Source organism: Pseudochaenichthys georgianus, chromosome 22 (assembly GCF_902827115.2).
Source record: "Pseudochaenichthys georgianus chromosome 22, fPseGeo1.2, whole genome shotgun sequence".
NCBI classification, from domain to species: Eukaryota; Metazoa; Chordata; class Actinopteri; order Perciformes; family Channichthyidae; genus Pseudochaenichthys; species Pseudochaenichthys georgianus.
Window position 1 is genome coordinate 31581963 of NC_047524.1, and position 16204 is coordinate 31598166.

Genomic DNA, 16204 nt, shown 5'->3' on the forward strand with positions numbered 1-16204 from the left:
GTAAACAGAATAGCTGAACATTTTATGGGTCTAATCATTAACCCATGTTTGTATCATTGTGTTAACTCTGTGTGTTGCTGACGTGGAAACGTTACTCGTGGATGGGGCTACAAAGCTACTAGAAAGACAGTCCAACCCGGTACATTTCTCCGTCTGAATGTGGTAGACTTTTGCTAAATGTTTAGACAAATTGCTCGTGTTACCGCCCTTACATGCTAAATTCTTATTGCACAATTGGCAAAGAACATTGTCCACCTCAAGACGGGTAACATGTAACCACACCTTGGAGCGCTTCTCTCCGCCATCCCTGCCGTGTGTTGCTGCATGGAGCAGCCGCGTGTGTGCAAACCGTCCCGCCCCCTCGCACACAGACCCATGTCTCAGGACAGTTCCGGTGCAGACCTCCACTCTCAGGACACCTCCACTGTCAGTACAGGAAGTGACGATTCTGACGCGTTTTTTTCCCCGCGCACCGAAGGACTCGTTTGATGGAAGTTTTCAAATCACAATGGAGACTCATCACGGAGGTGATGAGTCCGCCCACCGTGCACTTTGGGTCGGCCTTGGTCAAGCCCTTTTGACCCCCCCGCTCAAATGACACCATGGAGGAATGTAACGGGAGTTGACAGGGGACTCTGCCCGCCTCACGAGTGCCTATTTTCGGACACTTTTTTTTCACTTTTCCCCGGTTTTATTATTTTGATTTTTTTTGGCTATTTCACCCAGTTTCTAACGGGGACATTGCCCGGTCTCGGGTGTCCCCCCACTCATCCATATATTAACGGATTTTGACCATTGTTGTTGCATTTTTCTCCTCTCCTCTCACTGATCGAATGGCAAACGCGACCCACTGTCGGAGGGCCTCCACGCCGGCCCAACCTAGTGCCGGTCAGTGGCGGTGCCAGAGATTTTCTCTAGGGGGTACTGTGGGGTAGCTTGACGTTTCATAGAGGGTGCTCAAACATTAAGGGTTTCCCATTAATGCACCAGCGCTACAGTTAAATTGTTTACTGCAACACTCCGCACACACACACACACACACACACACACACACACACACACACACACACACACACACACACACACACACACACACACACACACACACACACACACACACACACACACACACAGTGTACCCGCGACTGTTACAATGAAGGCTCGGTAATCAGCTCACGGCATATAGGTGTAAGCAGGGGTAAAGTGCTATTTTTTACAAGTGGGGGGTGGACCTCACCTCCTCTAGTGGGGAAGATTTTTTTTTAAATATTGAAGTTAAAAGCATCAATCTGGTGCACTTTGAGAGCAAAATGAAGAGATCTATGGATACATCTCTCAACAACACCCATATGAAACAGAACTGTAAACAGATTTTCTATTTCTTTATAGATATTTTACAAATCACTCCCCTTTTAAAACAAACCATTTGAGACCCACTAAGATAACTAGACTAAAGTTAACTATCTAAACACTGAGAGTCCTTTACCTCACTGAGCTGAGGTTATCTGAGACTCTCCGTCTGACAGGAGAGAGTTCTCCCTCCACCTTGTTGTCAAAAATAGAATGGGTGCTGGCCATTGGCCTAATCATATCACCTGTGTTCGCTTTATGTTTTTGGTCAAACATTTATTTGTTTCACATTTGCATTGATGTAATCAATAATATTTCTGATTTAATTTAATAAATATAATAATAATTTATAATAAAAAACATATTTATTGGGGGTGCCAGCACCCCCCAGGATGTTTGTGTCAAAATCTCAAACAACAAATGAGGGAGCGCAAATGAGAGAGCTGCAGTGAGAGCAAAAGTCTGATCATTGAGAAAGAAGAAACAAGAACTGCAAACAAAAACCTGTGTTAAAACAAAGAAAAAATACTTATAGTTTACATGATTACACAAATGATTTGTTTGCAATTTATAGGTTTTTTTTCTTTTAAACTCATAGTTTTGCTTTATTCTGAGAAAGTGTTGCTTTATCTTTATGATACAAACCTAATCCCTTCGCTCCAACCCCCCCCCCCCCTCCCCCCACATCTACGGGTGAAAATTCCTTTTGCAACACATTTATCGCAAGAAGTGTAGCAGTCAAAGTCAAGACCGCAGATTCGTCGATTTATACTGCCACAGAGCAGATTCGTCAAGTTGTAATGACTGATTTGAGAGGTTGTAATAACCAAGTTGCAGTTGTAATGGAAAATATATTTAAAAAATATATATTTTTCTGCAAGTGAACATTTTATCACTAAATTCATTTTTTTTCTACAAGCTACAAAACTTTTTTTATTCTTCTGTGACTTCAAATTTGGTTCAACAGTTACGTGGATATTTTATACAAGTGCACACAAGCTCAGATTGTTTTTCTGCAAGTGCTCACATCAGGTTTTACACGCTCTCGCATTTTGCACCATATCTACCTTCATATTGGAACCTGATGGTTGGTTTATGCTTAATTGGGTACAGTGACGTAGTTTGATGAGAAACTTAAATGATGAGATTAATTTAGTTACAGTTTTGTCAAAACTTGGTTGTCTAAACAAAGCGGTTGTACATGCAAGGTGATTAAGACTGTATACGCAGGTAGATCAGATTGCAACAAAAATCTATATAAAGATGGCAATTATTAGGGCCCTATTCTGCTTTTTGGGGTCGTCCATTTCCTGCAGTGTGTTATATAGATGTGTGTGGCAATAGTCACCACAACTATTTCTTTATAATCTTTTTCCACATGGCCTTTACTCAAAACATTCAGTAACTTCTACTAATAAATCACAGGTTAGTTTCACCAATAGAATATCAATGTTTAACTGTTCACATGTTAGCTATTTATAAGTAGCTATTTTTGTTCAGCTCCTTGCAGTCACATGTCATGCTTTTCGTATTAGTTCCTAATAAACACATTTCATCAAAGAAAAGTAGGTCAAATGTTGGCTACTGCCTTGCTCAACCATGGAATGGTCAGAATCTCTGCGAAGGACAAGGATCATTTATAATATTAATAATGAGAGAGATATAATAATAAAAGAGAGAAAGCATACCATCGTATTAACAACAGGAATAAAGCTACTCCCTGATCTTTTGTATGTCCTGTTGGAACTGCTGATGCAGCCATGTATATGTTCTTCTTCTGGAGCTGGGGACAGAGGAAGTCCACATGTGGCGTTATGTGGTGGAACAGTTGCAGAAGGACCTTGAAAGCCTGATCTTCCAGTAGCCTAATGAAGGCTCCTGCTTCTCTGACGGTACTGGGGTCAAAGTTACCAGAGTCATGTATGCTCTCAAAACAGTGAATGAGGTCTCATCCAGAAAACTAATGGCGGGTGTGAACATAAGAGACAGCGTCATGGTCCAATCACATCAGGTCAGAGATCCTGAAAACAATACCGATTCGCTGCCGATGTGTTAGGGTCCGTGGGAACATCTGAAGCCGCCTACGGAATTCAGACTACCATGCAGGCGCATCGTACAAGGAAACACGTTTATTTCAAAATATTTTATATATAATAGCGGGGCCCACTGATAGAGAGGATCCTGACCTTCTACAGGTGCACCATAGAGAGGATCCTGACCTTCTACAGGTGCTCCATAGAGAGGATCCTGACCTTCTACAGGTGCTCCATAGAGAGGATCCTGACCTTCTACAGGTGCTCCATAGAGAGGATCCTGACCTTCTACAGGTGCTCCATAGAGAGGATCCTGACCTTCTACAGGTGCTCCATAGAGAGGATCCTGACCTTCTACAGGTGCTCCATAGAGAGCATCCTGACCTTCTACAGGTGCTCCATAGAGAGGATCCTGACCTTCTACAGGTGCTCCATAGAGAGGATCCTGACCTTCTACAGGTGCTCCATAGAGAGGATCCTGACCTTCTACAGGTGCTCCATAGAGAGGATCCTGACCTTCTACAGGTGCTCCATAGAGAGGATCCTGACCTTCAGGTGCTCATAGAGAGCATCCTGACCTTCAGGTGCTCCATAGAGAGGATCCTGACCTTCTACAGGTGCTCCATAGAGAGGATCCTGACCTTCAGGTGCTCATAGAGAGCATCCTGACCTTCAGGTGCTCCATAGAGAGGATCCTGACCTTCAGGTGCTCCATAGAGAGGATCCTGACCTTCAGGTGCTGCATAGAGAGGATCCTGACCTTCAGGTGCTCCATAGAGAGGATCCTGACCTTCTACAGGTGCTCCATAGAGAGGATCCTGACCTTCTACAGGTGCTCCATAGAGAGGATCCTGACCTTCTACAGGTGCTCCATAGAGAGCATCCTGACCTTCTACAGGTGCTCCATAGAGAGGATCCTGACCTTCTCCAGGTGCTCCATAGAGAGGATCCTGACCTTCAGGTGCTCCATAGAGAGGATCCTGACCTTCTACAGGTGCTCCATAGAGAGGATCCTGACCTTCTACAGGTGCTCCATAGAGAGGATCCTGACCTTCTACAGGTGCTCCATAGAGAGGATCCTGACCTTCTACAGGTGCTCCATAGAGAGGATCCTGACCTTCTACAGGTGCTCCATAGAGAGGATCCTGACCTTCTCCAGGTGCTCCATAGAGAGGATCCTGACCTTCAGGTGCTCCATAGAGAGGATCCTGACCTTCTACAGGTGCTCCATAGAGAGGATCCTGACCTTCTACAGGTGCTCCATAGAGAGGATCCTGACCTTCTACAGGTGCTCCATAGAGAGCATCCTGACCTTCTACAGGTGCTCCATAGAGAGGATCCTGACCTTCTACAGGTGCCCCATAGAGAGGATCCTGACCTCCTACAGGTGCTCCATAGAGAGGATCCTGACCTTCTACAGGTGGTCCATAGAGAGGATCCTGACCTTCTACAGGTGCCCCATAGAGAGCATCCTGACCTTCTACAGGTGCTCCATAGAGAGGATCCTGACCTTCTACAGGTGGTCCATAGAGAGGATCCTGACCTTCTACAGGTGCTCCATAGAGAGGATCCTGACCTTCTACAGGTGCTCCATAGAGAGGATCCTGACCTTCTACAGGTGCACCATAGAGAGCATCCTGACCTTCTACAGGTGCTCCATAGAGAGGATCCTGACCTTCAGGTGCTCATAGAGAGCATCCTGACCTTCTACAGGTGCTCATAGAGAGCATCCTGACCTTCTACAGGTGCTCCATAGAGAGGACCCTGACCTTCTACAGGTGCACCATAGAGAGGATCCTGACCTTCAGGTGCTCATAGAGAGCATCCTGACCTTCTACAGGTGCTCCATAGAGAGGACCCTGACCTTCTACAGGTGCTAGAGAGGATCCTGACCTTCTACAGGTGCTCCATAGAGAGGACCCTGACCTTCTACAGGTGCTAGAGAGGATCCTGACCTTCTACAGGTGCTCCATAGAGAGGATCCTGACTGGCTGCATCACGGCCTGGTACGGCAGCTGCACCTCAATCGTAAGGCTTTACAGAGGGTGGTGAAAACTGCAGAGAACATCATCAGGACGGAGCTGCCATCCATGGAGGACCTCTACTCCCAGCGGCTCAGGAAGAAAGCCCTCAGGATTACAAAAGACCCCATCACCCCAGCCACAAACTGTTCTGTCTGCTGCCGTCTGGCAGGCGGTACCGCAGCATCCGGACTAAAACCATCAGACTCAGGGACAGCTTCATCCCACAGGCCATAAGACTGCTAAACACCTGAACTGTTGAAACAACATCCATTACATTCATCTGTTTGCAACTCATATATCAATATTCCAATTACTGCATAGAGACTATTCTGCACTGTTTCTAATATATTCTGTTTCTAGTATATTCTATTTGATTTGATTGACTTGCACTATTGTATCTGTGTTGTTGTGTTGCACTGTGGGAGGAGCCTGTGAGCTAAGATGTCCATTGCCACACATCCACTGTAGCTAGGCACACATGACAAGAAGAGCCTTGACACTTGAAACACTATAGCTCCTGATGATCAGTACATACAATTCAATAATACATTTTATTATCTAGTATCTTCATTTGGTTCAATCCTCAGTCATCACGGGCGTGTTCTGAGAGGAAGAGGAGGAGTCAACGGAGGAAACCACAGAAACGACATGCAGGCGCTTCAAATCTCACGGAGGGTCTGGAAACAAGACGAAGCCACGTGTCGAACAGGAGCATCCTAGTGATTATGAGTGTTGGTGGAAACAGAGGCCATGTTCGCATGCACATCACTTGATCTGTAATACAATAATTCAATAGTATGTTATATCTTTTATGAAATGGGCTGTGGACTTGTATTCGTCAGTAATGCTAATAATTGAATGCTTTTATCTTGAGCAGAGTATGTCTACACTGTGGTGTTACAGTGTGTATCTAAGTTAGAGATATGACTCCTTATGTGTGGCGTCACCACTGCTAATACCTACTGAAGCTAAAGGTAACGCTAACGGTTAACCTGGAGTTGGGCTCATGTTCAGGTGACTGTGCGTGTGAACGTTCCACTGACCAGGCAGGAAGCAGCAGGAGTGGAGAGGGTTATTGACAGGGAGTAAGAACAACAACAACACGGTCTGTCCATTACCCAGACTCGGGACCGCTTCATCCCACAAGCCATACGACTGTTGAACATCCATAACATCCATCTGTTTGCAATCTACTAATTATTCATCTAATATATCATATTCCAATTACTTGTATATAGACTCTCCTTGCACGATTTATATTCTATTTTATTTGTATTACTTTTACTATTTCAACTATGTTGTCTGTGTTGTGTTGCCCTGTTGGAGGAGCCGGTGACCTAAGATGTCCATTGACTTGTAGCTATGACCACATGACAGTAAGAGCCTTGACACGTGGTTGAGATGAAATGCTTAATATCCAACGGTATTAGCTGGAAACTTGGAAATCAGCGAACAGTTCAAAGGTCACCAGACAGAGACAGTTACCATGCCATATATCTTACTTGTGTTCTTGTTTAAATATAAAACATTGCAGCTGTGAGACTGCTGAACACCCAGCAGCAGTGAACGCTGAAGGTGAGAGCTACCTCTTACTCAAACCTCATGCGGCGTGTAGCCTGAGGCCCGGGCCGCCGCAGAGGGCGTGATGGGTCACAGCGGTCGGGAGTTGGTGGAGAAGGACATGTGTCCTGGGAGCGCTCAGCTACAAGTGTTGAGCTCCACAGTCTGGGCAGGCCGATCCCTATTTCTTCACTTCCAAAACCAGTGCGGCTTCCATTTATCAAAACGGAGTCCTGGCCGGGGCTAGTGACACACTGGGACTGTGGCTGTCATCCAGGCCATACATTATGTCAGTTAAAGCTGTTTTTTATTAGCTGGATGATAGATAGTTCTTTAATTGTTTTGTTATTTTTGTTCTCCTCGTGTGAGAAAGCTCGGGCTCGGACGTGGGAATGCATGGACTCCGCTGTTGCTATGTTTGGATAGAAAAGTGGGAAAACCTTACAGAATGCGTGTGATAGGATTTCTAAAGTGGTGATATACAGAAAGCTGATAGCGCAGTGACGCGGGACATGGTTTTGGTTTAACATGTAACATAAATAAAGAACTTCATCAGCGTGTGGAGTTGAGTCCTTCAGGTCACGGTTGCGGAGGCTCGGGTGCTGTATGTTCTGACACAAGTCACAAGGTTTATTCCTAGTGCAGGACCCCAGCTTATCACCACCATGTTGGGAAACACTTCATTCTAATGGGACACTGCCTAATCTTATTGGTCTGGGACCTTGGAGAATGGATGCGTGCCTCGGTGTGAGCTGACATCATCAGTATCACATGTCTTTGGGTTGTGATCCAGTTACCCAAAGGGCGGGGCCGAAACGCTTGGACAGAGTTCGACAGAAAATTAACTGGCAACCGTTTTGATAATGGATGAATTTGATTAGTCTGGGTCATTTATGGTTGAAACATTCCAGCGTGTAGGCCTAGTATTTAAGGAAATGTGTTTGTCTCAAGAAGCGGAGCAGGGTAGATACAAAAGCAGGAGACTTGTACTTTTAACAGAAACTACCTTTTTTTTAAGGTACATGCTAAGAAAGGCAGAACGGAATGGAACAAAACGGATGGAACGATTTATGACAACAAAAGATGTACAGATGTGGAACTTTTAAGGACAGATAATCAACACAGGCGGGAAGACACACAAAGACAGGAATTGAAAGCAGACACAGCGAGATAAAACTTTCAAAATAAAACAGGAAACAGATGAACCAAAAACGGAATATAATGTTCAGAACTACAGTATGTTTTCATATGTGTACACCTACTATTGTAGCAGTTGGATGCTAACTTGGTTTCTGTGGATCAGCGACTTACTAGTAATCTTTTAAGCAATTGCCCTCGTAATCAATTCGCCATCTGATGGTGAGATGAGCAAAGGTCCGTTTTCAGAAGGGTGTTACTGGCAAATGGCAATCCACCCGCTGTGGCCACTGGAGCTGCGGAGAAAAAGATCTGTGTTGTCTTTTTATGAGCTGGTTTTCAAATCTAGGTACAAAAAGTAATATCAGGTTGCACGAAGTAATGGAGGGTGTTGACAGCCGTAAAGGATCCAGGCAAATTGTCTTCCATTGCTCAAATGCTATGGTGTGAGGTCCGAACACCCCCCCCTTATGTGTCATAACGTCTGGTTTCCTGCCACAGACCTTAGGGACAAACATAGGACGGACAGTTCACAGGTCCTTTACAACAACTGGTAAGATGTACATCTCATTGTTCTTTGGAAACAACTTTCTCCAGTCCATTGTTCAAAGAAAGACACCATTTATCTGGGCAGTTTACTAATTGATTGACACAATTAATGTTGCCCAAACAAGGTATGTTTTAAAGTTACAAGAACAAAAACCAGGTGAATAATAATGGCAAAAAACACAATACATAGTACATATCAAATACATAAATAGTGTTTCAGTTATTTGTCAGAATTAGTCCGAACAGGAGTAGTATAATTTAGTTAAAGTGAGACGCAGAAAGAGTGGGACTGTCGGTGTAAGGTCATCATGGAGAGTCCTGTGCGAGTGTTTGCACACGATACTACAGAGGACTTGACACTTTAGCATGTGATGCACACATAAATGCGTACGCTAGCTTAATGTCGCCTTCACCTATAACCAACCAGCAGCTTTGGTACTGCAATGCTTGAGTTTATAGCGTAAGTCCTCCCTGGTAGAGAGGTAGGGGCTGAGCAGCTGGCATCACTCTCCTGGGAGGAGAGGCAGGAGGCTGAGCAGGCCTGGGAGGTTCTAGACCCGTTTTTAGAGGACATGTGTCCAACTCAAGACCAATTGGCCAAATCCGACTCCACACTTTTTATTCTGTTATTGTTGCTTAACTGCGCTGTGATAAATGTGTTCATATTCTGGTAATAGTTTGTTTAAGGGGATAGCCGTTTTTATTTCCCTCCGTAGGCTGCTACCGGTGTGATGGGAATCTGAGGCATATCAGCGGCTGGACTCAGGATTATTTGTCTGTTACAAGCTCCGCTCTCACTCTGATGTGTCCCAGATGTTACAGATGTTATTACCACATTAGTGCTGCTGGTAGAGCCCCAACTGTGAAAGCAACCACAGCAGTCCCAGCCTCAGCAGCGCTGGTGGAAGTGGAAGGATTCGACTCTCTGCTGTTGCTTTTGGCTGCAGGCCACCGGGGCCTCGAAAGGCTTTGACCAATTGATTTAGGAAATCTGAGACTAAAGCAAAGAGATGAGGTTTTACAGTAGCATGTTGAAGGTTTAGAGACTCTGGGACTCGAGCTACAGTATTACCGCAGTGTCTGTATAATAATGGTATATCTATGGTTTGATTTACATCTGCTAACTGAATGCTTATCGTCAACACATCCCTCTTCTGGAAGTTGTCGAGTAGTTTCTCTTTGTTCATGGTTCTGGTTTACCTTTTTCTAAGCTTTACTGAAAGACAAAAGTAACTACATAACACAAACGCATAATCAGATTACATTCCTGCATGCTGTTCTTATTAAACTTAAATTAAGCTATACATTTAAAAGAGATGTAAGTTGACATCACTTTCTTCTTTTTTATGAAGCTTTCAGCCACATGCCACCTAGATGGAATAGTTTGGATTTGATCAAATATTGAGTTTTGTTGAAATAGTAAGAACTGTGGGTACCACTTTATAATAAGACTACCCTTATAAAGGGTGTATGAATAGTTTGTAATTCATTTATTAATTAGGTTGTGAACACTTTAATAAGCTTTTATAAGACATGAGTTAAACAGGGCAACTGTGACCGGTTGCTTGCCAAATAGTGAGCCCACTTTTATCTGTACTGCTAAGTCTTATATTGGCTACCTAGTTTACTTCGTCTTCTTCATCAGCCAGCATCCTTGGTATCTGTTGTTCACTGAGTTGATTCTCGCTAGCTAGCCAATATAAGGCTTAGTCATCTTGCCAAATAGTGAGCCTGTGTTGATGTATGAAAACTATGTTAGAACTGGTTTATAAATGGTTCTTAATGATTAATAAAGTGTTTACAACCTAATTATAAACCCTTTATGAATCCTTTATAAGGGTAGTCTTATTGTAAAGTGGTACCGATGGATTCTATGGAGTTTCCACCACATGATATGAGTTGGTAAAGTTCAATGCTAGGCGATCCGTCGCCATGGAACACGATGATGTAGTCTTAATGTGATCTCAATGTTTTATTTAGCGTCATGTTTCATAGCTAAAACCATCTTCTTCTTTTTTTTTAAATAAAGTCATATAAGAAAAATGCATTTTATTTTTGTATGCGTTTTGTCTCGTCACAAACGGCTGCCCTCAAACGCTTTCTATAATAAACTAAAAAAGGTCGATTTGAAAAAGAACAATGCTTTTCCTGCTGAAAATGTGTGTGAATGCTGTAAGCTGCGCAAATGTGTTGCAACATTTTAGAAAAAGTTGAATATTTTGGACTGGACCGTTGGTGAATGCAGAGCGCTGTTGTTACGGTGGGTACCATAGACTGTTTATAAAGAGGTTGGAACGTGCCGCTCGGATAGGCAGATTAGAGCTCAGTCAGAGCAGCGGAGCAGATTCTGGGCACTCCGTCTGAGGACCAGATGTGCAGTGAATGTGTCAACGTTACTTTTGCAATATTATTTAATAAATCGTTAAGCTATAGCTAAGAATACATAGTCACCAACTCCAAACGTTAGCTTTCGCGAGCCTTTTATTTCTATTTTTTCATGGGCATGTCACAGACTGTCACGTTATCATATATTTTAAGTTCAACATATAAATAATAAATTAACTTGCCTTCCCGTTACGTTAGCATCACTGACTAGTACATGCACAAAAGTTGTAAGAAGCTTGTTAAGCATGGATGTGCAGTCTTCCTTCTCTGCGTTATGGAGATTAAGCAAAGCGTCACTCACCCTTTAGTCTTTAGCCTTCATCTGGCATATGTATTTAAGTAACAGCATGCTATCAATGTTATATGCAGTTTTAGATGCTTCTTCACCTTTTTCAGGCAAAAGAAGTATGGTCTGTCATGTACATGCCAAAGAAACCAGCAGGACACCGCAGGGAATCGAACCCCATCCCAGTAAACTGGGAGTACCAATTACCAGTGCCTTTTGCTTTTCTAGGCTACATTGAAGGCAAAGCAAAACCTGCATTAACATTATATGAGTGACATCAGTTAACACACACATATTACGAATACGATACCCTCTGTCCGTGGACCCTCACATCAGACAAGGAAAGACTTCCAACAAAACCCCACATTTGATGGGAAAAAACAGAAGAAACCTTGGGGAGAGCTACAGAGGAGGGAACCCTGTCCCAGGATTGGACAGACGTGCAATGGATGTTGTATGGCAATTGAAAAGATAATAAATGTACAACATAGGTAGGCCAAACGCTAGAAAACATCATGTGTCTATTTAAAAGAAGATGAACAATCCTCTGGCTGCCATCAAAGAAGCAGTAAGGTGAGCGTCAGGCAGGACCACAGCAACAGGGACAGCCACGACTCAAGATGCAGGTGACGCCTCAATGCCGACAACTGCCAAGTGACAGACACAACAAAAAAAATCCAAGCAAGCTGGGTTAGTATCATACATATTTGGGACATAAGTATACAGAGAAAGAGAAGAAAGAAGTAAGATTACGAATATGATACCCTCTGTCCTTGGACCCTCACATTGTTGAAGGAAAGACTTCCAACAGGTACAGAGAAAGAGAAGAAAGAAGTAAGATTACGTATAGAGTGGCAAAGTCATGCCCATCTACATCTACTTCCGGTCCATGGGACCTTATTTCGGAAAAATTATGTATTGAAGTCAAAGGAGAGTAGGGATGCTCCAATCGATCGGTCACCGCGAGAGCTGATCGCATGACGTAAAATACATGACACTTTTCTCTGTGTGCGGCAAAACAAGCTCGCCAAAATGGCTTCACCGGTCTGGCAGTATTTTAAGGTGTCCGAAAAAGACAGTAAAATAGCGGTATGCAACGTGTGTGAAGCAGAAATCCTGCAGCTCCACCCGCCGGACCGGTGAGCGGAGCAACACACAAGAGTTAGACCTAACACACTTAGCTATTTTATCTACCTCTGGAACAAGCTAAACTAGTTATTATAAATATATTTATTCTTCACTGTCGGGTCACTCATTACTGGATCAGCTCTGAATGATGTGAGATGCGGTATAGTTGGGATGGCAGCTCAGTGCCCCATGGTCATTATTCTTTTGCCACACACATTAAATAGTAAAATACTCTGGGCATGCGCAGTGTAGTTTTTACAGTCACCGTTCATTTAGACAGGGAGAGGGAGGGGCAGGATTTTGTCTCACATGGCTCAAACAGCTCAATAGGCACACACTGTAGACACTAATTAGAAGAACACAGACTAACACAGCAATGTACAGACGAATGAGATGATTAAACATGATCTTAAAATATATTTTATATTTTTTTTTTGCATTTTTTTTGTAATCATTATTTGTAATACTTTCTGCTGACACTAGGTGGGGCTGTGCCTTAATGACCAGTCGCCACTGCTTCTACTCACATTTTAAAAGCAAAGATATGGGTAGTAAACACGAGTTGTCGTTGTTAGGAACTGAACATCCGCACTGTGGCCGTTTCTCAATGTCGAGTAAAGTTGCTCCCCAGAGCCACTATTTCAAGCATACTACTTAATCGAGTGGCGCTGAATCACTGTTTAAATGCCCAGCATACATTTGTACACAATAACGTCAAGCCAAACGTCATTCAAAAAACGTAAATTGTTATGAATTACGTGGCTAATCTTAAAAATTATAGAATATATCCAACACAATTCAACATTTTGTCCCTTGTTGAAAAAAACACTATTAATTTGGCATACATTATATTTGCTAATATCACATATTTAAATACGTTTTCAACTATATAAGCCAGTCTCTTGACTTATAAAACTAATGAAAAACAGGGAATTATGTTATTATTTTTGTATTAAAAATAGGTGCCGATAGACCATCACCATGGTTAGGAAAGTACATTTTCAGTATATTTGAATTAATAATAAAGTGTGTCTTTATTGACAAATCTACAGTCAGATTTTTTTATACAGTTTTTATAGTTTACGAATAATTTTACATTACTTCCAATAGTCAGTCATTTATTGATGTATTCATCACTGAATGGATTCAGATTCAGTTATTTCCCGGACAGCAGCTCAGCCTGTAGGCACTTGTCTAGGGAACTGGAGGGTTGCTGGTTCAAGTCCCTATACAACCAAGTACCAATGTACCCATATATTTGCTGCCCACTGCTCCTAATACTAGGATTAGTTAAATGCAGAGACAAAATACGATTGAAATCCTCAATTTCCATAATTCATAATACAGCACTCATGCCAAGAACTGCTAGATCCTCACTCATTTGGTGCTTTTCTGTTCAAATAAGACTTCTCTCAGAATCTGAGAGAAGTCTTATTTTATCCGTTTTATTACCAAGTAGGTTTACAGATAAGGAATTTGCATACAATGGTGCATACAAAGACATAGAAAGAAGAAGAAGAAAAAGAAGAAACTTTTTTTATTTTAAAGAAAGGAGCAGAAAAAAAACCAATATATTTACATATATGTTTCTGCTACAATGTATTGGTCTTTTATAGAACATTCTATATTAGTAGTGGTTCATGTCCTTTTTACTGTAGATATGCATACTTGCTGCTGTTGATGGTTTTTATCTTTTATATATTTTGTTTTAATGTTTGTTTGTTTTTTCACCTTAAACTATTACAAAATATTGTAATGCCTGAACACATTGCTGCTGTTACAAAATAATTTCCCAACAATAAATTATCCATATATCTATTTTGAACTGAGACGGTTTGCTGGGGAATGTTCTAAATGTCTGAAGCCCTGTCTTTACCTTTGACACAGAACATGATAACCTCCTTTATTGTGATCCACTGAACAGGGGGAGCCTCGGTTAGACGTCCTCATCAACAACGCCGGCATCTACCAGTGTCCTTACACCAAGACAAAGGACGGCTTCGAGATGCAGTTCGGGGTGAACCACCTGGGCCACTTCCTGCTCACCCACCTGCTTCTGGACCTCCTGAAACGCTCAACCCCCAGCCGCATCGTGGTGGTCTCCTCCAAACTCTACAAGCACGGCCACATCGACTTCGAGGACCTGAACAGCGAGCAAAGCTACAACAAGGCCTTCGCTTACAGCCGCAGCAAACTGGCCTACCTGCTGTTCACCCTCGAGCTGGGTGTGACTGTGAACGCTCTGACCCCAGGCATCGTGAGGACCAGCCTGGGGAGGCACGTCCGCATCCCGCTGTTGGCGAAGCCACTGTTTAACCTGCTCTCCCGGAGTCTGTTTAAAAGCCCTGAAGAAGGACCTCAGTGTTTCTGGCTCGCAGCCCAGATGTGGACGGTGTTCAGGGGAAATGCTTTGCTGACTGTCAGCCTCAGGTTCTGCTGGACAAGGCCACAGACCGAGAGGTGGGACATTAGTGAGGTCATGGTGGGCATCACCACGTGAGAGCCTCAGGAATGCTCATCCAAAGACAATTGTCTGAAATCCTAACAATGTGTGAATATTCAGTGTTGGAATCAGTTTTAGGGTTGCACAATGAATACATTGTATTGAAATCACATTATGGACTGGTGCAATATTCAAATAGCAGGAAGCACAATGTTGTTAAAGGCTAAATATGTGTTAAAATACCTACATTCAGGTGTAATACATTTTGAGCAGATTTTTCTGGTTCATTTCAAATGTTTAATCATTAAGTTCATTTTATTTAAATTATGAAGAAACATTATTTGTTATGCTTGGTTGTTAATGAAGAATAGAGAAGCACATCCTTAATGGTTATGCCATGATAGTAAATAATGGAAAAATGATGAGTGTAGAACTTCTCTTCAATGCGTGATTTAAATAAATGTTTTATCGCAGTCTGATTCTCTGCAAATGGTCTGCAAAGGCTAACATCCCAAACACCTCCATTGGACTCCTCCGTTTACTTCTATAACATCACTATTTAACACTCACCATTATATTGGCTAACGCTCCAACAAATTGTTTGTGATCCCAACAGAGCTGGCCAGCTGACCAATCAGAGCAGACTGGGCTCTGGTTTCAGGCAGAGGGTGAAAAGAGGTGCTGCAGCACAGGCAGTACGAGACAAAGAAAGAGCTCTTTGAACATTAAAGCATGGAGACGTGTCCCAGGAGAGACACTGCATACTGATATGAACCTACACAGATGGAAGAATAGGGCCCCATTAAACACAAGGAAGCTGTTCCTGTTTTGACCAAAGTAGTGCAGGAATGAGTCCAAAAACCATGACATGGGTCAGCACATTATCACTTCCTGTTCCCTTGCTTGAATTCAAAGTTTTTTTTAACATGTTTTGTATGGAGCTAATTTCCTGCCATAACTCCACAAACAAACTAAACAGGTTTTACAAATGCCTCATGATTCACTAACACAATGTGGTTTGCAAATACAAAACACCATCTACATAGGGGCTCAGAACAGTCTCATAATACACACGTGCACACAGAAGGATTCACACTTGTATTTCCGGAGCCACACTTGTGTTTTTCAAAGCACACACAAATGTGTTCTGTTTCATATACATGTAAATAAAATCCAATTCCAGAAAAAGTCTTACATATGTATTTTTGATCCTCACATATTTGTTTTCCGTTTAAAACCGCTGCACCTGCAAACACAACCCGCTTCCTGTGCACGGATCGCTGTTCATTCGAGTGTGGGTTTTTTGAGA

The 16204-nt window shown here is 42.7% G+C and overlaps 1 pseudogene; it reads left to right on the plus strand.

Annotated features, from left to right (window-relative positions):
- The first annotated feature begins 3268 nt into the window (after positions 1–3268).
- On the plus strand, positions 3269–14952 carry LOC117467477 (retinol dehydrogenase 14-like; annotated as a pseudogene).
- Positions 14953–16204: the final 1252 nt, after the last annotated feature.